We start from the raw sequence: 25,733 nt of genomic DNA, 5'->3' as shown, positions 1-25,733 counted from the left end.
AACTTTTTTAGCTGCAACTTCTGTCTAGATCAGGAATGGCAATTATTTTGCATATTTCTTAGCACTTCATACCTACACTCACAGCTCTCATTCTCAATCATGGTATTACTTCACATTTGTTCTCCGCATAGCTTTCCAGGCAGTCACCACAAGATGATATGAGCTGGCATTTGTGATGAGATATATTTAGTATCTTCAGTCCCCAAGCTTCATCCAGGCAGTGTGCCATTCAGATATTTTGGCTCTGTTAATTCCTAGCTGCAGTCAACAAAATCACTGTGGTGAGATGGCTTGCAGGAATTCACTTTCTAGGACTATTTTTTAAAAGATTTATTTATTCATTTATTTATTTGAAAGGCAGAGTCACAGAGAGGCAGAGGCAGACACACACACACACACACACACACAGAGAGAGAGAGAGAGAGAGAGAGAAGAGAGAGTCTTCCATCTGCTGGTTCACTCCCAAGATGGCCACAACCGCTAGAGCTGCGCTGATCCAAAGCCAGGAGCCAGGAGCTTCTTCTGGGTCTCCCACATGGATGCAGAGGCCCAAGGACTTGGGCCATCTTCTACTGCTCTCCCAGGCCATAGCAAAGAGCTGGATCCGAAGTGAATCAGCCAGGATTTCAACCTGCGCCCATATGGGATGCTAGCCCTACAGGCAGCGGCTTTACCAGCTATGCCACAGTGCAGGCTCTGGAGCAATCTATTTAGATGTTATAGTATACTAATCTGTACTTGTTGGTCTGCTTTGTTCTGTTATCAGCAAATCACATGTTTGAATGATTTGATTTCCCCAAATGAAAATAAATTATTTAACAAACGAAGAAGGGGAGGTAAAATAGATGGCAAGAAAAAAAAGCATTTTTTATTTATAATGTATCATTTGAAATAAAGCTGATCTGGATTCCTGCCTTTTGGGGAGGATGAAGCCTGTGCTGTGAGACAAGTTGGAGATCAAATCAACTGATTGAGTTTATTTAAATCTTGCTTCTTTTAACAGGGTTAATGTGCTCTTAATAGGGTTATCACAGAAAAAAAAATCAACACTAAATAATGCTTTAGCTGAAGGGCTAAAGGATGACCATGATGGTACATGAGTCTCTACTTAGTTACACAAAGATAAATATAGCCACAATGTTTTTCTAGAATCTTTTAGTTAACACCTATATTTTGAGGCTAAAATTATACCATGAAATAGAAATGAACATATCAACTACAAAACAAATTTTTCTTGGCCCAAAATTCTCCTTACCTTTTGAGAACACTCCTTTTTCTTCTCATTGAATCTACTATAGTTCTGTACACATGAAAGAATTTATTAATTATAATTTAGCTTGTGTAGATAAGTCTTTGGTTTGAAGTATTATGAGTGAGAATTTCAAGACTATTGTGTGCACAGTTAATGAATCTTTACAAAAAATCAGCATTATTTGATTAACATGGCCAAGATCACTGGTATAATGGATTGATTTGTTGATATCTGCTTGGAAACAAGTACATGACTTAGAAGCATTTTACAAAAAAGACACTCTTATTTGCTTTATTTTGAATAAGAGTAGATATAGATATTTACCACCCATAACAAGGCTAGAGGGAAGAGCCAGAGGTAATTGTGAGGACTTGGAAACATGCTCTGGCATTATCTTTGTGAATAAATTTTAAAAATTTGTCCCTTTATCAAAGATATACAATACAGCCATCAATAATAATGATATTTACATAGGGAGGTGAGATCAGTTTCATGTGTTCTCTTATACAATGACTAGAATTATAGCCAAAATACCTCCTACATTTTAACAGGTAGCACATTTGACACTTTATTTATTTTATTTTAATTGACAACTAACAATTGTGCATATTTATGGAGTACAATATGATGTTTTGATCCATGTACATACTATAGAAAGATGAAATCAAATTATTTAAAGTATCCATCACTTCACCAAATTATTGTTTTCTTGAGAGTGTTAAAATTAATTTTTAGCAATTATGAAATATGCAATACCTTATTATTAACTGTGGTCACCTTGCAGTGTAATAGATTGCTAAACTTATTCTTACAATCTACCTGAAATTTTCACGTTTTGATCCATATCTTTCCTTTCCTACAACACACTTTCAACACATTCAACACATGATGCTTTCAGAAAAAGGAGCTTAATTACTGATAAATTTACATATATGTGCCTTTGAAAATAAATGAATGTTATTCTCAATGTAATTTGATCATTAAAGGGAATATTGAAAATTATGCACATATTTTTATATAAGCACATTCATTTAAAATGTGAATCATATTATGAAAATGTGCTTGTGAAGGGAGATAGTGAGAGTAGAAAGCAACAATGACTGAAAGAACTTTGCTCTAATGTAAGCATATATACATTTCTCCTTTCATTACTAATTGTAGAACAATATATCATTTTGAAGCACCCATGGACGTGAGAAATAGCTTGCTTGAGGCTAAGAAATGCACAGACATGAAAAGAAAAATAAACCTTCCAATGAATAGAAATATCTGGGGAAATTGGCAGAAAATACATTTTAATTTGTTTGGTTTTCTCTCCCACAGTACACAAATGGACAGGCTCTTAATTTATTTCTTCTTAGACTTAGAAAAGAGGTAAATAGACTATCCATTAGGTTTGATGTTATATCTAACCAATTCCATGGGACATCTAAGACCTTATCATCACAATATTGGTTAAAGCATGGCAGCAGTAAATGTCATGTCTGTCATCCTGAGCTGTACTGAGCCAATCCATGTTACATTTACTCTGAGTAAATGTCAGTGCCATTGAGAGTGCCTAGAAAAAGTGGATTTTTTTTCTCCTTACTGACAAGTGCTTGACAATAAATTGTCTGCCTAGTACAGTAACAGCAAGCTAATGACTTGGCCTTGCTTCTTATAAAGATATGAAGGCTAACGTAGGTCATTTGTCAGAAAGGATCACAGATACTGCATCTATCTACATATTTTATGTCAGAGAATTGGGATGGCATATCCATCTAAACATTTAATGAAAAACATTATTTTTAGTCTGATAATCTTATTTATAATATGACAAATAATTTCACCTAATGTCATTTCTTTGTCTGCTTCTATAAGAAGAAGACAGGCTGCCCTTTACCTTCTTGATACCTTTTCATGTACAGAGTAAAAGGAAGTAACTTGCCAATTCAATGCTGCACATCACTCAATTCAAGCTGGCAATGACTACTGCCATCTCCCACCATTGCTTTTATTCTTTGAAACTCTCTCTAGAGACTAACTTAAGTATTCTGTCAGGTTTAATAAGATTAGAGACTAGCTGGAGTGTTGTTTAATGAAAGAATTTAGTAAATTGAAAGAAAGCACTCTCCTCTTCATAATAAGAAGCTGTAAAGCTAGTATAATTTGACCTAAAAAGAGAAATGAGAGTGTATTGAATGTAAAGAATTGGCTAGAATAATGCATTTTCTCTGTCTTCATCTCTAAAATTGATAAAAATTTTACACGTATCTTGATTTTGACACTATAGTAATTAAGAGTGTGGACTCTGGAGAGTCCGGCTCTATCACCTCCAGTCTGTGAAACGCTGAACATATCATTTGAACCTTTGATTCTCAAATTTCAAATCTCTAAAGCTGGGAAAATTATAGTATTCACCTAAGAAAGTGATTTTGAGACATAAATGGGAGAATTTCTATAACCACTGAGCAAAATGTGTAAAACATAGAAATTGTATCATTAATGTGAATCTAGGACAGCCCAATAAATATATTTCCTCTTTCATTCCAATTCCAGTATCACTTTGTAAAGTTTTATTTATCTATTTTTATTTATTTGAAAAGCAGAGCAACAGAACCAGAGAGACAGAGACAGACAGAAGCGGACACAGAGAGAGACAGAGACAGATACACAGATATCTTCCATTTTTTGGTTCACTTCCCAAATGCTCAGAACTGCCAGGACTGGGCCAGGTCAAAGCCAGGAGCCTGAAACTCTATCTAGGTTTCCCATGTGGTTTGCAGGGACCCAAGCACATGGGCTATCTTTGGCTGCCATAATCAGGAGCATCAGGAGGAAGATGATTTGGAAGTGGAGATGGGATTCAATGCTGGGAACTCCAATACGGGATGTAGGAGTCCAAAGTGATGGCTTAACCCACTGTACCACAACATCTGCCCCTCTAGTACTACTTGAAAGGTGGAGTGGTCACCCCTTTATCCGTGGTGGTTACATTTTAAGAACCCTAGTGAATTTCTGAAATAATGAGTGGTACTGAATTTTGATAAAATGGCACCTAAAAATGTGTGGACAAATGTAATAAAGAATAAAGTTTATTTTGATACAAAAAATCTTGAAATTCGTGCATATGAGGAAACTTCTAAAAGTTCATGGAAATGTATATAATGAAAAAAAAAAACCTGCATGGATTTCAAAAACTGTTGGCGCTATAATAAACTCCCCATTTAACTTCATTACACTGCAATTAAAGTTATTTAAAACAAATGAGTTGTGTATTTCCATAAGTTTTCACTTTCTCTGGACTACTGTTGATGACAGAAAATTAAAACCGTGGAAGTTGAAACTCCGGATAAGGGGGTGGAACGCTACATTATTGGAATCAGACAGATGGAGTTTAAACTATGAACTGTATTAATGAGAAAATATGAGAATGTCTCTTGGATTCCCCACCAGAAAGACTTCCTAATTCTCTCCCTTGTCATTCCAATAGATTGACTTACCTTGGCACAGAAATTATTGAAGCGCAAGACAACTTCTTCCTGTCCTACTAAGTTTACCACATTGCAAAGACGTCTCCTGCTTGTATCTTGTCTGTGGTAGGGCACAACTGAAAAACAGAGAGAAAGGCACTGAGTTCAGTTTATTTGCTCAACTAAATAATCAGGTAAATCATTGCTTTTGTTCTGCCCTTTTACTGAGTGAAGAACAAGGTCTGACGCTAATAGGATTTTCCAATCAAAATGCCTTTTACAAGTATATATCAGGTTAAGGAAAAATAGGTTCTTGACCAGCAAGAGTCATTATAATGCTAATAATTAGATATTCTATGTTTTACTGACCTGAAAAATTCTAATATTTAAATTGAAGATAACTAATCTAGATATGTATCTACTTTTTAGGAGAAATATGTAGACTTCTGCACTTTTCTAACCATGATAACAGTCTATTTCTCTCCTTGTCTCCTTTTTTGTGTGTTTCATTCAGTTCCAAAGACTTATGGTACTATGCATTTTCCTTGCTTCTATTCACTTGCATGCATATTTTAGATGTGTTCTCATCTTTAGATTGCCTCTTTCCTACATGTAGCTATTTTGTCATTTTTGGACTGGTTTAGTGAGCAATGGAAGTAATTGCTAGGATATCTTTCCACCACAGCAGCTTGGAGGGAAAAATTAAATGTATGTGTGTGTGTGTGTGTGTGTGTGTGTGTTACAGCTCGCTTATTCTTTTTGTCCTTAAGCTCCACTATGAGAAACTAGTCTTAAAAGTAAAGCACATTGACTGGCACCGTGGCTCACTAGGTTAATCCTCCGCCTGCGGCGCTGGCACCCTGGGTTCTAGTCCCAGTTGGGGCGCTGGGTACTAGTCCTTGTTGCTCCTCTTCCAGTCCAGCTCTCTGCTGTGGCCCAGGAAGGCAGTGGAGGGTGGCCCAAGTGCTTGGGCCCTGCACCCACATGGGAGACCGGGAGGAAGTACCTGGCTCCTGGCTTCGGATCGGCACAGCGCCGGCCGTAGCAGCCATTAGGGGAGTGAACCAACAGAAGGAAGACCTTTCTCTCTGTCTCTCTCTCACTGTCTATAACTCTCTCTCTCTCTCTCTCTCACTCTCTCTCTCTCTCACTGTCTAACTCTGCCTGGCAAAAAATAAAAATAAAAAATTTTTTTTAAAAAGTAAAGCACATTAAAGTAGGGTTCTATGATGGAGCTTGCAGAACAAAAGGTGAAAAATTCCCTGTAACAATACAGTTTTCACAGTGCTAACATGAAGCTCAGTTTGGTTCCATCTTCCTTGAGTGAGGGACCAGAAAATCAAGAGCAAATCGTTCCTAAATTAAAGGACAAGTTTCAATCTTAGAACAGTTTCTGTGAGGTTCCATTTTTGGAATTTTGGAAGTACTCAATATTTTCTTCAGTAAGTACTCCGGATAGGCTTATTTATTATAGTGTATGACTTCTTATTGCCACTTAAAATACATGCTTCTTTCTTGCCAAATCAGTTTAAGAAAGTAGTGTAAGAAAACATTTGTACAGACCTTGTTCTCAAAACAGTTTTACTACAAAGTAATTTTAAATGTTCCATGTATTTTCCATGTTCTATTAATGCCTGATATTTTAATTTAAATTAAAATTAAGAATAATGACCGAATCAAGTGAATGCTCAACTAAACTGTGAAAGGACACTGTGACCTTATTTTAAAAAGTTGCAATTCATTGAATAAAGAGAATTCCTTAACATGGAATGTTCATATTATTGAATAACATTAAGCATATCACTTAAGAGTATACAATAAGCCTATTTAGAATGTAGCCTCATCTATAAATAATATGTAAATAATACATTAGATAACACCTCATTAAAGTGGTATATAATGAATTTGTTTGACATGTGGGGAAATAGTGGGAATGTAGAAGTAGTGCTTATACTAACATTATGAATTGGTCCATTATTAAACTTTAATAATATTATATTTTCTAAGTACTTAATTAGTTATTTAATAAATATCAACAGAAAGAAAGTGAGATCCATGAAGTTTGGTTTCTTTTTTTTTTTTTTTTGTCCTTTCGCAACGTCACATTTATTTGTCAAACAAACGCACAGATCAATTATAGCAAAAACATAAGGGTAGTCAGTAATGCACACCATTCACATCAAAGGAGGAGAGAAGAAAGAATGGAGGGTGGAGTCCATTGTTTGGGAGGCTCTAGTCAAGTTCGTCAATGTCGCAGTCCCTCCAGATCCACTTGCTTGGAGAGTCACTCAGGTAGAATGCTTGGTGGCAGCTACCAGTAATTAAAAGTGAGCACTTGCATGCCATCGGCCAGCATTAGAAGGCAGATATTTAAGGATCAAATGACACAAGGAAACAAATTAAGTATGAACAAATACCAGAAACTTACATTGTAACTGAACTTGGGAAGAGAATTTCAACTCATTTCTTTTAAAATTTACTTTAACATGTTGATTCTAACATTTTCCCTGTATTCCTTTGTATAACTATCTAACCATAATGTTGGTGTCAATTTCTCTATTGTTTCCTAGTTTATTACCCATTACAGCACCCTATGGTTAATCATGTTTTTTGAAAACTGGCCTCTCAGGTATGACTTCAGTACCCTCTCAGGAACACATATTTAGTTAATTCGAGCAAGAGATATCTTGCAGCAACATGATGCTAGTTTCTGATTAAAAATTATATATTTTTGTCTCATTTAAATAATAATATAAATACATTGCAGAAAAGATGTTAAAAGCAGAAAATATTAAAAACTTGCAAAATTTTGCAACATACAAATAAATACACGCATATATTGTTTTATGTAAAATTATTTTAGATACCAAAAGATAATATCTTCAAGTGATTTTTAACTATGCTTTCTTAATTAAAAATGACAAAATTCACTTAGTATAAGTTCTAAAGTTGCTGATAGATCACCTTTTGTGTTCCTAGGTGTTTTAAACTCTTTTCTGATGCTATAACTGAACGTCTAACATTAAATAATTTATAAAAAAATATATTTTCTATACTTCTATAGGCTGGGAAGTCCCAGATCCATCACTTCTGGAGAGTGCTTTCTTCCAGGTGATGACACTGTGCAGAGCCCTGACATACTACAGAGCATTACATGATGAAAGGGTTCTCATAAAATGGCTAAACTGGCTTTTACAAAAGATCCATACTCTGAAAATGACTACATAGAATAGAAACACTTATGGGAAATAGAAAAAGCTCTACTATCAGAAAAAGTTTATAATGATAAATACCTACATTAAAATATCTCAAATAAAAATTTAAATTTTTAACTCAAGAAACAGAGAAAAAGAACAAATAAGGCACTAAAATTAACAGAAGAATGGAAATTATGATAGAGGAGATACACATTAAATAGATCATAGGGAAATAATAGAAAAAACAAATGAAATAATAGTTGCTTTGTGAAAAAGGCTAATAAAATCAAAAATTCATTTTTTGTCTGAGAAAATAAGAGAGGAGATTCATATATATAAAATCTGAACGAATAAAGAGAAATGAAGCTAATATCACAAAATAAGATTATTAGAGATTTCTATGAACAGTCTTATTACAATAGACAAATAAATGGATGAACTCCTAAAAAAATCAAACTCCCAAGACTGAAATTAAACAAATTGAAAATAAAGATATTGAAACTTGAACAGGCCAATAATGAACCCACAATCACAAACACAATAAATAAAAGTTGAGGGGAATATGTCTTCAATGGCGAATTTCCCAAACATTTAAAGAAAAAAAAGGGGGGTGTGGGACAAGTGTAGGAACATAATAACAAAGCAGGCATGGTTACCATAATGGACAGTAGGTTGATACCAGCCATCAGAATAGTCTAACTTGCACAAACAAATGCTATTACCTTATGTGTTCTTAGAAATGAAAAAGATAACATACACTACTAAATTTTTACTTGGTCTGTGAGAGCAAAAATACTCTAGAGCATGTGGGGGGAAAAAGCCTAACTTGAATGACAAATATACAGACTCACTGCCCCTCAATCAGTTTTCAACCTTGCACCAGTTTATATCCCAGAAACCCTTAAATTAAAGGAAGACCAGATAAACTTGAAGAAGAACCCTTGAGCACAACTGAAAACTTATTTATAATCTTTTTCTCAGCCTTCCCCAAAGGACCTCTGGCCTTTATCAGGGTAACCATTCATCTGTGAAAAACAAATAATCATACATTCCAAGGACTGCTGGACACCAGCTCTAAACTGAACTCTATTCCAGTAGACCCAAATGTCACAGTATCTTTCAGAGTAGGGACTTTATAGAGGTCAGATGGTCAATGGAATTTTAGCACATATTTCTTTGAAAGTGGATCCTTTGTGTCTCTGAACCCATCTTGTGATTATTATCCCAATTCCAAATTCTAAACTAGGAAATAGGGCTATTGTGATGGTAGAGCCAAGCCAGAAGCATTTAAACCTGATTCTATTTAGGAAAATAATAAATAATAAGAAATATTGTATTCCTGGATAAGTTTCAGAGATTAGTGTCACTACCATCAAGGACTTGAAAGATGCAAAATTGGTGATTCCCACCACATCCCTATTTCACTTGCCTATTTGGCCCATGTAGAAAACAGATGGATATTGGAGAAAGATAGTGGATTATCATAAATTAATCAGATAATTACTCAAATATCAGCTGCTGTTTCTCATGTCATTTTGCTTCTTAAGCAAATTAACACATAACTCTGGTAGCTTTTGACCTGGCAAACGCATTTGCTTCCAATTGTTTTCACAAGACCTAACAGAAACTGTTTTCAGGCCATATACTCCTACCTCAGGGATATATGAACTCTCCAGGCCTATGCCACAATTAAATTTTCAGGGGATCTTGATAACTTCTCTCTCATGAAATATCACAATTATGCTGATTGGACCTAGTGAGAAGTAATAACTGCTTTAGATTTATTGGTAAGCCATTTGTGTGTCTTATGGTAGGGCAAAAATTCGGGGCCTCCTATCACAGTGATATTTCTAGGGTTCCAGTTGTGTGGAATATGTCAAAACATTCTCCATAAAATGAATGATACAGTGTTGCATTTGACTTCTGATACAACTAAAAATAAGGCACAATGGCTTGTGAGCATTTTTGAATGGGGGGATGTATTCTTAACTAGGTTAACTTTGTGAAAAGCTGCTGGTTTTGACTGGGGTCCAAAATCAGAAAAGGCTGTCACAGAGGTCAAGAGTGTTATCCAGTCTCAACTGCCACTTGAACTTTATGATTCAGCAGATTCAATGGAGTTTGAAATGTCAGTTGCAGATAAGGATGTTTGCAGCATTTGGCATGTTCTTATCAGTCTATCACGATGCAGAACCTTAAAGCTTTGAAGCAAATGCTTCCCCATTCTCTGCGAAAAACTGCTCTCATTTTGACAAACTGCTTTTGGTTTGCTCCGGAGCCTTAGCAGAGGTGAAATTTAAAGACTGTTACAACATGTTGCTATGCAATTTGAGCAGCTCATCATGAATAGGGTGTCATCTGTTCCAGCTAAGAGACAATACCCACAGGAATAGGACAAAGGTTTTGAGAAGGCTACATATGCTGTGAATATGCATTCAACATAAGATGCTGTTTCAATCCCTTAGGTAGGATTCACAAGCCCAGGAATTTGGGAGTGGAAATGGGGGTGGCATCAGTCAACATTTCTCTTAGTAACCTACCAGCAAAGTTCTTGAGTCATAAAACTATGGGACTTTATCCTGTGTTCAACTAGAAACTTCAGTTCCAGAGGGAGGAATGCTTCTTCCAGAAGTTTAAACAATTATCTCATTGAACAGGAAGTTAAAACTGACATCCAGCCACTTTGGGATGCTCATGCCTCTGAGTCAATGAGACAGGACCGGAGCTATGGTATTAGCTGGAAGTCTTGAACCTTATCAGCAAAAGGAACTCGAACTACTTCTCCATGGTGCAGATAACAAGGAGTATGTCTGGAATATTCTTAGAGCCTGTAAAATCACCTTAGGCTTCTCTTAATATTACCATGATCTGAGGGCAGGTGCTGTGGAACAGCAGGTAAAGCCGCCGCCTGCAATGCCAGCATCCCATATGGGTGCCAGTTCTAGTCCCGGCTGCTCCTCTTCTGATAAAGCTCTCTGCTGTGGCCTGGGAAAGCAGTGGAAGATGGCTCAAGTCCTTGGACCCCAGGGAGACCTGGAAGAAGCTCCTGTCTCCTGGCTTTGGATCGGCGCAGTTCTGGCCGTTGCAGCCATCTGGGGAGTGAACCAGTGGATGGAAGACCTCTCTCTCTCTCTCTCTCTCTCTCTCTCTCTCTTTGCTTCTCCTCTCTCTGTGTAACTCTGCCTTTCAAATAAATAAATAAATCTTTAAAAATAAAAAAATACCCTGATCTATGATTAAACTGAATGAAAAAAAAGACTACCAAATTCAAGCAGGATTTCTAGTGGCCTAGACCTTTCAGGAGTGAATGCTCAGGCTGTTCTGGCAGGTAGAGAACCATGACAAGCTGAAGTGCTTGCTGAAGTCAAAGGGAATATGTAGTGAGTAGTGGATGTAGGTAGCTACAAAAATCAGCAATAAGCAAGTGACTAGTTACAGAAATGAGAAAAGTACTTATCATGAGCATTCCTTCTTATTTTGTTAAGAATATATGTATGTGTATATACATATATTAAACCAATATATTTGTTTTCTTTTTTCTGTTATTCATTTATCATGTACCATTTAAAATTTTATCAGCATTCCAGTAGCAATGATGTTACATCATAGTATTCAATTCACAGATTATTAGAGGAAGAGTAAATGCCACTCGAAGATTTTAATTTTTCTTCTGGGGAAAGAATTAGTGCATTTTCGTTTTCACTCGGTGTGGTTATATGTTAGGTAAATTTATTTCTTAGTTACTGTCTTCATTTGTAGATTAAGTAGAGTTTTAGGAGATATGTGTGAGTGTCAAGTTGACTGGGGTGGCAAATATGAAATCAATTTTGTGTGTCTATTTGAACAAACTAAGAAAAGTCCAAGAAGGCTATTGAATATGAAGGATTTTTATAATGTAGAAATAAAACCTGATTCCTAAACTGTAAAACTACTAGAAGAAACAGGGCCAGTGCTGTGGTGTAATGAGTAAAGCTACTGCCTGCAGTACCAGCATCCAATATGGATACCAATTCGAATCCCAGCTGTTGCACTTCTCATCCAGCCTCTATGCCATGGGCCCTGCATCCATGTGGGAGACCCAGATGAAGCTCCTGGCTCCTGCTTTTGGCCTGACCCAGCCCTGACCATTGTGGCCATTTGAGGAGTTTTTTTTATGGCTGTGTAGTATTCCATAATGTTTATATACCACATTTTCTTTATCTGGTCATCCGTTGATGAGCACCTGTATTGATTCCATATCTTAGCTTTTTTGAATTGAGCTGAAGTAAGCATGGGGGTACAAATAACTCTTTCATATGCTGATTTCTATTTGGGTAAATTTGCAGGAGTGGGACATCTGGGTCTTACAGTAGATTTATTTTCAGGTTACTGAGGAATCTCCATACTGTCTTCCAAAATGCCTATAGTAGTTAACATCCCACCAACAGTAGATTAGAATATCTTTTTCCCCGTATCCTCACCAGCATTTATTATTTTTTGATTTCTGTATGAAAGCCATTCTAACTGGGGTGAGGTGAAACCTCATTGTGGTTTTATTTGCATTTCCCTGATGGCTAGTGATCCTGAGCATTTTTTTTACATCTCTTTTTTCATCTCGATTTTGATTGGGTCTTTTCCTTTTTTTTTTTTTTATTTTGTTAGTTGAACCAATGGTGTATTGTTTTTGTTTATTTTATTTTTTTAAAAAGCAACTCTTCACTGACCTTTTGAATTGCTTTCTTTTTGCTTTCTTTCTTTTTTTTCAATTTGACAGGTAGAGTTACAGACAGTGAGAGAGAGAGAGAGAGAGAGAAAATCCTGCCTTCCGTTGGTTTACTCCCCAAATGTCCACCACGGCCGGCACTGTGCTGATCCGAAGCCAGGAGCCAGGTGCTTCCTCCTGGTCTCCCACGAAGGTGCAGGGGCCCAAGCACCTGGGCCATCATCCACTGCCCTCCCGGGCCACAGCAGAGAGCTGGACTGGAAGAGGAGCAACTGGGACTAAAACCCGGCGCCCATATGGGATGCTGGCACCACAGGTGGAGGATAAACCAAGTGAGCCACGGCGCCGGCCCCCTTTTTGGTTTCAATTTTGTTTAATTCTTCTATAATTTTAATCATTTATATCGACCTACTACTTTGGGGTTTAGTTTGCTGTTGTTTTTGTAGGTCTTTGAGAAGCATTGATAGCTCATTTATTTGATGTCTTTCCAATTACTTGAGGTTGACACCAATTGCTATATACTTCCCTCTTAATACTGCTTTTGCTGTATCCCATTAGTTTTGGTAGGTTGTATTGTTATTTTCATTCATTTCCAGGATTTCCTGATTTCCCGTTTGATTTCTTCTGTGACCCACAGTTCATTCAGGAGCATGTTGTTCTGTCTCTCCATGTGTTTGCAAATTTTCTATAGAGTCTTAAGTTGTTAATTTCCAACTTTATTCTATTGTGGTCAAAAAAGATACATGGTATGATTGCAATTTTTTTGAATTTGCTGAGACTTGTCTTATGACCCAGTATATGGTCTATCCTTTTTTAAAAAAAAATTTACTTTATTTATTTGAAAGACAGAGTTACAGGGAGAGGTAGAGACAGAGAGAGAGGTCTTCCACCTGCTGGTTCACTCCCCAGATGGCCACAACGGCCAGAGCTGTGACGATCCGAAGCCAGGAGCCAAGAGCTTCTTTTGGGTTTCTTACATGGGTGCAGGGGCCCAAGAACTTGGGCTATCTTCTACTGCTTTCCCAGGCCATAGCAGAGAGCTGGATCAGAAGAGGAACAGCTGAGACTAGAACCGGTGTCCATACGGGATGCTGGCACTTCAGGCCAGGGCTTTAACCTGCTGCGCCACAGCGCTGGCCCCCATATGGTCTATCCTAAAGAAAATTCCATGCACTGATGAAAAGAATGTGTATTAATCTACTGTGGAATGAAATGATCTGTAGATATCAGTTTGGACCATTTGGTCCATAGTGTACATCAGCTCTGTTGTTTCTTTTTTGATTTTCTGTCTAGTTGATCCTTCCATTGATGAAAGTGGGGTATTGAAGTCCCCCATTGCTATTGTACTGGCCTCTGTATCTCCCTTTAGATCCATTAACATTTGTTTTAAATAGCCAATCTCCCTGGCATTGGGTGCACATACATTTAGAATAGCCATATATTCCTGTTTAATTCATTCCTTTGCCATTACATAATGTCCTTCATTGTGTCTTTTAACAGTTTTTGTGTTAAAGTCTATTCTTTGAGAGTTTATCTCTGCATCTGATTGCTTCCCCAGCCCTCTGATTGGTTGTTAACTGTTATTCTGCTCACCCCTTAATTGGTTAAATCTAGGTAGCCACTTCTATGCATAAAAGAGCCAATGTCCACATGCTTACCAGGCAATTTCTCCCTTGCACCCTCCCCTCCTGACTGCTACATCAGGATAGTTCTCCCTTTTAATAAATCTTGGTTTGTTAACTGTCCCTGTCAGCGTGGAAATTCTTCAATTAGAGACAGAAACCAACATTGTCTTCATCCTCCTGTAACAAATGCAGTTCCTTTAATTTAACATCCATCTTGAAAAATGGGACATGCATTTGGCTAGAAAAGTATCAGTGGCAGTTCTTCAGTGCATGGGCCTTTGTTATTCTTTTCAGTGTCAATAGTTATCCAGGGCACTCTGTCCTGCTTCTTTGGGCTCTATACCTTTACTTACTGCTCCCACTTGGAGATTAGATACTTTGACAACCTCTTACTTTGAATTAAAGGAAGTAGCAGTGGCTCAACTGACTAATGAAGACTTTTTTTTTACTAAATAAAAATTTGCCACTTCTTGAAAAGTAAAGCATAGATCGTATTAAGTAACAAATAGTAAATTAGGAAAATACATTCGCAACATATAGTCAGATTTAATAACCTTAACTTTAAAAATCTTACAAATTCACAGAAAATAGCAAATATCAAAAGAGAAGATAGTAGGTAAACAGCCTTGAAAATTTTTATACTTTATGCTGAGTAAATGTAATATGATATTCTATTACATGTTAACTCATAGATTTAACAAAGACTTAAAAGTGGTATCTAATGCTGATCAAGATACAGGGCTGTAATCTGCCCAAACGTACCTGAATCAGTTAGGATTTAGTTCAGTTATAATAGAGATATCAAAATAAAAAATACTTAAAAATATTAATGTTTATTTTTTATGTATGCATTTTAAACCAAGATTAAACATGTATTTAAAAAAAAAAGAACTTACGAAACTGAATGCAATATCCTTAGGAGGATGAACATATACTGGTCATATGGACAAAGAACATGTTCTCACAAAAATAGGACTAAGAGTCAAAGGGAGCACATAAACAAGTCTAGTACCTGCTAATACTAACCGATAGAATAAATAAAGGGGAGAGTGATCCAACATGGGAAGCGAGATACTCAGCAGACTGGCAGATGTACTAAACAGCATTCTGGCCTCAGAATCAGCCCTAAAGGCATTCCAATCTGGCTGAAAAGCCCATGAGAGTATTTCAGGCATGGAAAGCCAAGACACTCTGGCAAAAAAAAAAAAAAAAAAAAAAAAAAAAAAAAAAACCTAAATGAAAGATCTCTGTGAGTGAGATCCCAGTGGAAAGAACAGGTCTTCAAAGAAGGAGGTACCTTTCTCTGAAGGGAGGAGAGAACTTCCACTTTGAATATGACCTTGTCTAAACAAGATAAGAGTCGGTGAACTCAAAAGGCTTCCATAGCCTTGGAAACTCATGACTGGTGCATAGGGAGATTACTGATGCCATAAACAGGAGTGTCAATTTGTAAAGTCAACAACAGGAGTCACTGTGCACTTACTCCTCATGTAGGATCTCTGTCCTTAATGTGCTGTACATTGAGACTTAATGCTATAATGAGTACTCAAACAGTATATTTTGCTTTGTGTTTCTATGGGGGTGCAAACTGTTGAAATCTTTACTTAATGTATACTAAACTGATCTTCTGTAAAAAAAAAAAAAAAGAAATTATCAATCCCAACTTGACTCTCACTGGGATTAAACATGACAATAGGTCTGATCTGATTTCATCATCATTTAAAAAATCATCTATTATTTTTCACTTTATGTTTCTGTGTGGGAGCAAACTGTTGAAATCTTTACTTAATGTATGCTAAACTGATCTTCTGTATATAAAGAGAATCGAAAATGAATCTTGATGTGAATGGAAGGGGAGAGGGAGTGGGAAAGGGGAGGGATGCGGGTGGGAGAGACGATATGGGGGGGAAGCCATTGTAATCCATAAGCCGTACTTTGGAAATTTATATTCATTAAATAAAAGTTAAAAAAAAGACTTATATAAGTAAGTCACATGCACTTGAAAAATTCTGGATATATATGAAACATTCATTTTAATATGAAATAAATTATAAAAGCCAAAATAAGTGTGAATAGTCTGAGTCAGGTTCTTCTGAGAAACTTCTTAGGTGAAATAAAACCCATGGAAAAGATCAAATATTATTCAGTGAGGTCTACTATGATAAAGTGTTAATAGCCATCCACAAGTATCTACTGTATGAATTATAAATGTTTTATTCACTCTGAGTTATAATATTATAGTTTATTTTGAGACATAAAAGAAACTGGAAATCATTAATATCCATTTCTGGGAAATAATATTTCATTATAGCTAAAATTAATACATCCTGTAAAAGTGGTTTCTATTTAATGATAATTTCTAAAATATGGGTTCCAGGAATTTGAACAACTCCTTTTAATGTTTCCATAAATCTTGATAAGGTAGAGTAGAGGAATACAAGCATGTGACAGCTGTAGCAACTTGAGTGATGCAAAATTATAAACAATGATAGAAAGAATATTTCTCCAAGGCTAACTATGGAATGTACAGATGTGAATTTAAATATTAAATGTTAGTTGTTGTTTTCCCTGAATCATAAGCACCTTTCGTGTCAAGTATACTGCTAAGAGAAGAAATTTATATTCATATCATTTTCTTTTTTTTTTTTTTTGGACAGGCAGAGTGGACAATGAGAGAGAGAGAGACAGAGAGAAAGGTCTTCCTTTGCCATTGGTTCACCCTCCAATGGCCGCCGCGGCCAGCGCGCGCTGCGGCCGGCGCACCGTGCTGATCCGATGGCAGGAGCCAGGTGCTTCTCCTGGTCTCCCATGGGGTGCAGGGCCCAAGCACTTGGGCCATCCTCCACTGCACTTCCTGGCCACAGCAGAGAGCTGGCCTGGAAGAAGGGCAACCGGGACAGAATCCGGCACCCCGACCGGGACTAGAACCCGGTGTGCCGGTGCCGCAGGCGGAGGATTAGCCTAGTGAGCCGTGGAGCCGGCCATGTCATTTTCTTATATTTTAACTAAAACATAGGTAGTTAAGCTTTGAAAATCTATTCAAAAATTGAGGATAGTCAAAATTCACAAGTATAGATGGGGTTTATGAATCAATAATTATTTATAACATAATAAACATATGTTTGAAATATTAACATGTAAACCAAATGTAGGCCAGGCACAAATGGAATAATTCCAATTATAACTTAATTTTTGTAGGATTTAGGAAAGCAGTTTTTTTTGCACCTGTCTTTCCTACCAAAAAATATTTGCGTGAGCCTTTCATTTGTGAAAACAGCTGATAATGATGATAATAACACAGTCAATAAAGATCAACTATTGACATATTTAGTGCAGAACACGTGCTAGGGTCCAGGTAAATGATTTATATAATTACCTCTTGATTTTCATCTAAGCCCTGTGAAGTGAATTTATCATTATAAAATAAGGTTTGGTTTCATGATTAACCTAATACTGCTCATAACAAAAGTGAGAGTAGATCCTCAGCTTGTTTGATCTAAAGACCTATGTTTTTAAGTACTTCTATTCCTAGTAAATAACCATACTGAAATGGAAAAAATGTAAAGCAATAGGTAAATATTAATCACTGTATATGTGGTAAAAAAAAATGGACACAATCAGTCTCTGTCCTCACAGAGTGTACTCTAGCGTAGGAGCATCACCACCACCACCACTACCCCTACCACCACCAACCCCTGAAGCATGTGATACTCATTACAAGGGAAATAAAGAAGTAGTTGTGATTGAGAAAACAAGGAAAAGAAGAACCTACCTTATATTGGCCTTGAAATCATCTCTGAAGAGGTAACATTTAAATTAAAATCAAAATTTATGCATAACTCAGTCACATAATACATATTATTGGAGGGAGTGGTGGAAGGATTACAGAAAGAGGAAAACGATTTCAGGATACAACAAAATCTGGATGTACTGCAATACTTGAGGTACAAATAACAGAGGATCATGTAGCAAGGGAATAATTCTGGAAGATAAAGTGAGAAAGATTATCACAAGTCTTCAAAACCATAGTAAGTCGTTTAATTATTAGAGAGCATTGGAAAAACCCTGAGAGATATAGGTACCAGCAATGACTTCTTGGAAAACACCCCAGAAGCACAGGCAGTCAAAGCCAAAATTAACATTTGGGATTGCATCAAATTGAGAAGTTTCTGTACTGCAAAAGAAACAGTCAGGAAAGTGAAGAGACAACCAACAGAATGGGAAAATATATTTGCAAACTATGCAACTGATAAAGGGTTGATAACCAGAATCTACAAAGAAATCAAGAAACTCCACAAGATCAAAGCAAACAACCCACTTAAGAGATGGGCCAAGGACCTCAATAGACATTTTTCAAAAGAGGAAATCCAAATGGCCAACAGACACATGAAAAAATGTTCAAGATCACTAGCAATCAGGGAAATGCAAATCAAAACCACAATGAGGTTCCACCTCACCCCGGTTAGAATGGCTCACATTCAGAAATCTACCAACAATAGATGCTGGAGAGGATGTGGCGAAAAAGGGACACTAACCCACTGTTGGTGGGAATGCAAATTGGTTAAGCCACTATGGAAGTCAGTCTGGAGAGTCCTCAGAAACCTGAAGATAACCCTACCATTCAACCCAGCCATCCCACTCCTTGGAATTTACCCAAAGGAATTTAAATTGGCAAACAAAAAAGCAGTCTGCACATTAATGTTTATTGCAGCTCAATTCACAATAGCTAAGACCTGGAACCAACCCAAATGCCCATCAATAGTAGACTGGATAAAGAAATTATGGGACATGTACTCTATAGAATACTATACAGCAGTCAAAAACAACGAAACCCAGTCATTTGCAACAAGATGGAAGAATTTGAAAAACATCATGCTGAGTGAATTAAGCCAGTCCCAAAGGGACAAATATCATATGTTCTCCCTGATTGGCAACAACTAACTGAGCACCAAAGGGGAAACTTGTTGAAGTGAAATGGACACTATGAGAAACAGTGACTTGATCAGCTCTTGTCCTGACTGTTGATGTACAATGTAATACTTTATCCATTTTAGTATTTTTTTTTGTTCTAGTACCATTGGTTGAACTCTGTAAATAACACACAATTATTCTTAGGTGTTTAAATTTTAACTGAAAAGTGATCCCTGTTAGGAATTTGGAAAACATTATGTTGAGTGAAATAAGCCAATCCCAAAGGGACAAATACCACTTGTTCTCCTTGATAGGTGACAACTAACTGAGCACCAAAAAGGAAACCTGTTAAAGTGAAATGAACACTATGAGAAATGGGGACTTGATCAGCCCTCACCCTGACTGTTGATGAGCAGCTTAATATGTTATCCCTCTTAGTATCTTTTTTGTTTGTTCTACTTAATACTTTTGGTTGAATACTGTAATCAATACACAATTCTTCTTAAGTGCTGAAACTTAACTGAAAAGTAATCGCTGTTAAATATAAGAGTGGGAATAAGAGAGGGAAGAGATGTGCAATTTGGGACATGCTCAAGCTGACTTACCTCAAACGGTAGAGTTAGAAACATACCAGGGGATTCAAATTCAATCCCATCAAGGTGGCATGTACCAATGCCATCTCACTAGTCCCAGTGATCAATTTCTGTTCACAATTGATCATAATGATAGGACTAAGAACCAAAGGGATCACATAAACAAGAATAGTGTCTGCAAATACTAGCTGATAGAATAAAAAATGATCCAACATGGGAAGTGAGTTACACAGCAGACCCATAGAATGGCAAATGTCCTAAACAGCACTCTGGCCTCATAATCAGCCCTTAAGGCATTCAGATCTGGCAGAAATGCCCATGAGAGTATTTCAGGCATGGAAAGCCAAGACACTCTGGGGAAAAAAAAAAACCTAAATGAAAGATCTCCACGAGTGAGATCCCAGTGGAAAGAATGGGTCATCAAAGAAGGAGGTACCTTTCTCTGAAGGGAGGAGAGAACTTCCACTTTGACCACGGCCTTGTCTAAAAATGATCAGAGTCAGTGAACTCAGGGGGCTTCCATAGTCTTGGCAGCTCATGACAAGAGCCTAGGGTGATTACTGAGGCCATAAACAAGAGTGTCAATTTGTTAAGTCAACAACAGGAGTCACTGTGCACTTACTCCTCATGTAGGATCTTTGTCCTTAGTGTGCTGTACATTGAGATTTAATGCTATAACTAGTGCTCAAACAGTATTTTTCACTTTATGTTTCTGTGTGGGAGCAAACTGTTGAAATCTTTACTTAATGTATGCTAAACTGATCTTCTGTATATAAAGAGAATCGAAAATGAATCTTGATGTGAATGGAAGGGGAGAGGGAGTGGATAAGGGGAGAGTTGCGGGTTGGAGGGACATTATGGGGGGGAAGCCATTGTAATCCATATTCTGTACTTTGGAAATTTATATTCATTAAATAAAAGTTAAAAAAAAAGATGAAAAATGCAATGGAATAAGCATCACCAAACCTATCCATTTCTTGGTTCCCTATCTGATGTCAAGGAGGGCCATTTGAAGTTATAGAAGCACAGTGCTCACATACAAGACATTTGAAGGAATAAATAATTGCACTTGGCCAGCGCCACGGCTCAATAGGCTAATCCGCCTCAGCGCTGGCACCCCAGGTTCTAGTCCGGTTGGGGCGCTGGATTCTGTCCCGGTCACTTCTGTTCCAGTCCAGCTCTCTGCTGTGGCCCGGGAGTGTTGTGGAGGATGGCCCAAGTCCTTGCACCCGCATGGGAGACCAGGAGAAGCACCTGGCTCCTGGCTTCGGATCAGCGCAGTGCACCGGCCACAGCGTGCCGGCTGCAGCGTCCATTGGAGGGTGAACAAACGGTAAAGGAAGACCTTCCTCTCTGTCTCTCTCTCTCTCTCTCTCTCTCACTGTCCAAATAAATAAATAGTTGAACTGGGATGAAAGGGGAGTAAAATAATTATTTTTTTCATTACACAATCTTAGTCACTGCCATAGAGTGCAAGGTGATGTTGACTTGCTCTAGAATCAATCTCAATGTTCATTTCCTTAGGTTATGATAGTTTATATTTTTAAGTAAAACAAGCAAAAATATTGTGAGAGAAAAATTACACAAGTGTGTCTTTTCCTGGGTGAAATCAATTATAATTTGAGAGAGGAGTCTGTAACTGCACTAATTCTACCAGACCACAGGATATGGGGCTGAGATCATGTGATTTCTCACAATGGGAGGAAAGAGTCACAATATTATGTGGAGAGATCAGAAAAAGTGTGGCTGCTTTTTCTTAAACTTGGTGATCCAAATCATCTGAAGTGGGCGTCTAAGCAGAGCAGGTTCTTCTCACCACTCTACCCATTTTGCTCCTGTGGAGAACATTGGAAAGCATTTAGAATAGCTTGTATATCCAGAGTCAGAAAGCAAGTTGATGTGATACGGGTGCTGCTAGCCCTGGCTCATTAGTGTCTTGATTGGTTCAGGCTCCATTTTAAACTCAAGCAGTTTCAATCACTTCTAAGTTTTCTAGTTGAAGGACTTAGCTTTTATCTTGCCTTACCCTCAGGTTGAGTGCTGATTCAATGTATAGCTTTCAGGTCTCCAGGGATACTCCTGGGGAGCAGGGTATAGGGTCCTATTTGGGAACATGAGTCTGTGAACCAGTTATTTGTTCTCTTCACTTGACTTAGTCCTAAAAATAGTACTTTCTAATATTGGAGGAGTGGAAACAAGTTTTTTTTCCCTTTAATTTATTAGAAGATTTCAGAAATCCTTATTTCAACTTGTGCTATGAAACAAACAATGCGTCTAAATGAGATTTTAAACTAGCACACATAGTGGAAGTAAAATATCTTCTTCCAACTTAAGAGGATTAGGTCGGTTGGAGTGCATAATTAGAAATTTAATGAATGAGTAATAATTAAAATCTTGTTATAAGGAGAAAAGAAGAAATAATTTAATACATATTGAAAATCCAATTATAATTTTAACACTACCTGTGCATATTTTTTCTGCTATTTAATCTCATTGTAATACAATTTTATTAAGTAAAGATCATTTTATGCCTATGTTTCCATTCACATGGCCAAAAAATATTCTTTATATTATTCTGCATTACCTGTTTTTATAGATTTAGACCTGAAAAATAAGCAATAGTCTCTAAAAATTATGAAGTCACAACTTCATAAGAATGGTTATCTTCTTAAAATTGTGCATAAAATTGTACATGAAATTTGGTCTATTTTATATCAATGCAATTAAACATAGTTTAATATACATTTCTGATATATATGCATTTATTTGTAGATAATACTATATTAAATTAGTTTATATACGGATTTATATGATACACACAAATGGACAAAGAATGTGATAAGATTAAACATTTTAACATTATTTTACTATCATGAAGATTATATAATTAGTTCTCATTTTTGTGAGAGAGATGCAACTGAAGGTATATTTTAAGATGATTTATCTTCTGCAATAGTTTGCAGCAGTGATTTTGAAAATGATCCATCTGATTCCATGAGCTGATGCCCTTTCTACTGTATAAGATGCCTGAAGAGGCCGGCGCCAGGGCTCAATAGGCTAATCCTCCGCCTTGCGGCGCCAGCACACAGGGTTCTAGTCCCATTCAGGGCGCCAGATTCTATCCTGGTTGCCCCTCTTCCAGGCCAGCCCTCTGCTATGGCCCGGGGGTGCAGCGGAGGATGGCCCAAGTCCTTGGGCCCTGCACCCGCATGGGAGACCAGGAGAAGCACCTGGCTCCTGGCTTCGGATCAGCGCGATGCACCGGCCACAGCACGCCAGCCACGGCACCCATTGGAGGGTGAACCAACGGAAAAGGAAGACCTTTCTCTCTGTCTCTCTCTCTCACTGTCCACTCTGCCTGTCAAAAAAAAAAAAAAAGATGCCTGAAGATAAAAGCCAATAAACATTTTACCAAGCTTAAAAAAAAGATGATTTATCACTTTATCACCGTACAAGAAGTCAATTTGAACAGCTATTCTCAATATAGATTTATTTCAAATCTTACATTAATGGATATAATAGTGGGTAGCAATGTGTTACAAAGTTATATAGATTAAAAAATTGGAGAAGACATTACTAACTGCACTCAACTAAATTATGATAGTCATTTCTAATTCTGTCCAATTATGCAAAATAATTATAGAAATTTGATTGTGTCTACATTAGTAGCATTGCCTTTAATTCATTTTGTTTAAGCTTTATTTTGCAAGTATGAGTTAGTTAAAACTAAAGAATATAATCTGTAAATCCATTCATAGACAGAAGTAACTTAGAATGGGAGAATATATGCTGAAAACAAACAAAAAGCTAAAGACAGAACTGATAACTATTCTGCACTGTGCAGTTCTCATTATTCCCTCAGTTTCCTTGCTATACTATAAGTGACACATCACTGAATGACATAAAGCTTGGGTGAAGGTATTCATATCAATATATACCACAAAATTTAATGAAGCGCAGTTTTCCTTATCTTATATATAAATAGATATAATTAAATGATTTAATGTATTTTTCTAACAACCTACATGATTTTCTAGACTACTTCTAATGGTTCAGGTAACAGCAATGCGCAGATGTCTGCTAAATATTAGGAAGTATGTGAACTTAATCCAGTAATGGTCAATATAGATATTTGGGCATATTTGGTATCTTTACTGCCATTACACCAACTAGTCTACTCCACAGGACATTATTCACTGATAAAAAGTAGCATCTCTTTCATACCTCTTCCATATATTCTTACCAAATCTCATCAATTAAATCTAAATAAATACATAATATATACTCTCAATTTCATCTCCACTGCTAGGGTCTCATCAATTCTCATCAGTATTATGACATTAAACTAGCATTGCACTGCTCTGAAATAAATTAAACTTCAAAATGTTCTTAATTTCATATTAAGTAATCCTTTATGTTTTCATTTTGAAGTAACTGTAGACTCACAGGAAGCTGCAAAACTTGTTCAGAAAGATCCCATGTACACCTCACCAAAGTGACATAAGTGACATCATACACACCTTTGGTGCAATATCAAAACACCGAAATTGCCATTTGTATAACACTATTAAGTAGACTATAGACTTTATTCAAATTTCACCAGTTTTTAAATGTACTGATTAGTAATTGCATCTATATCTGTATCTCTGATTCTTAATCATATCTATAGATTTGTATTATAACCACCATAATCAAGATACAAAGCTATTTCAATCACTACACACATAAATGAATGCCCTTATGCTACCTGTTTATAATCAGAACTGAAGAATGAATTAATGCTTGTTTTGGTCACTATAGTGTCCTTAGCATCTGGAATACAGTAGGTAATTTCTTTCTACTGAGATGTACTTCAGATACTACAAAATGTTCAAATTCAAAGTATATAGTTCAGTGCTTTTTAGTATGTTCTCAAGATTGTGTAGCAACTGAAATTTTCTTTTCTTTCTTTTTTAAGATTTATTGTTTATTTGAAAGTCAGAGTTACAGAGAAAGGGAGAGAGGAAGGGAGGAGGGAGGGAGGGAGGGAGAAGGGAGGGAGAGAGAGAGAGAGAAAGAGAGAGAATTTTTCATCCACTGGTTCATTCCCCATGGCCAGGTCTGGGCCAGGCTGAAGCCAGGAGCCAAGAACTTCATCCAGGTCTCTCAGGTAGGTGTCAGTGGCCCAATGACTTGGGCCATCTTCTATTGCTTTACACAGGCCATCAGCAGAGAGCTGGATGGGAAGTGGTGTAACCAGGACACTAACTGGTGCCCATATGGGATGTCAGCGTCACAGGCAGTGGCTTTACCCTATACACCACAACTCCAAACCCTGACATTTTCTTTACTTAAAAATATTATTTATTTGCAAAACAGAAAAAACAGAGGGAGATGGAGAGAAGGAGAGAGGGGGAGAGAGGGGGAGACAAGAGAGAGAGAGAGAGAGAGAGAGAGAGAGAGAGAATGACAATGTTTTTCAATTTGCTGGTTCACTTCCCAAAGGCCCAGAACAGCTGAGGCTGGACCAGGACAAAACGAGGTGCCAGGAATTCCATCCAGGAATTCCACATGGATGGCAGGGACCCAAGTACTTGGGCCATCATCTGATCTCGTAAGTGCATTAGCAGAAAGCTGCATCAGAAATGATGTGGCTGAGGCTCAAATGACAATGATTGTTTACATATGACCACAAAAGCACAGGCAACAAAACAGAAATTAATGGATGGGATGACAACAAACTATAAAGTTTCTGTAAAGCAAACAATCAAAAGAGTGAAGAGATAACCTACAAAATGGAAGAAAATACTTGTAAACTATTCATTCAACAAGGGATTAATTTCCAAAATACATAAAGAACTCAAAAAAAGTTAACAGCTAAAAAATACGTGCAGAATCATGAAGCAAGACCCCTACCTTACACCTTACACAAAAATCCACTCAACATGGATTAAAGACCTAAATCTACGACCTGACACCATCAAGTTACTAGAGAACATTGGAGAAACCCTTCAAGATATTG

Source organism: Oryctolagus cuniculus, chromosome X (assembly GCF_964237555.1).
Source record: "Oryctolagus cuniculus chromosome X, mOryCun1.1, whole genome shotgun sequence".
In the NCBI taxonomy this organism is placed as follows: Eukaryota; Metazoa; Chordata; class Mammalia; order Lagomorpha; family Leporidae; genus Oryctolagus; species Oryctolagus cuniculus.
This window is presented reverse-complemented; position numbering follows the sequence as displayed.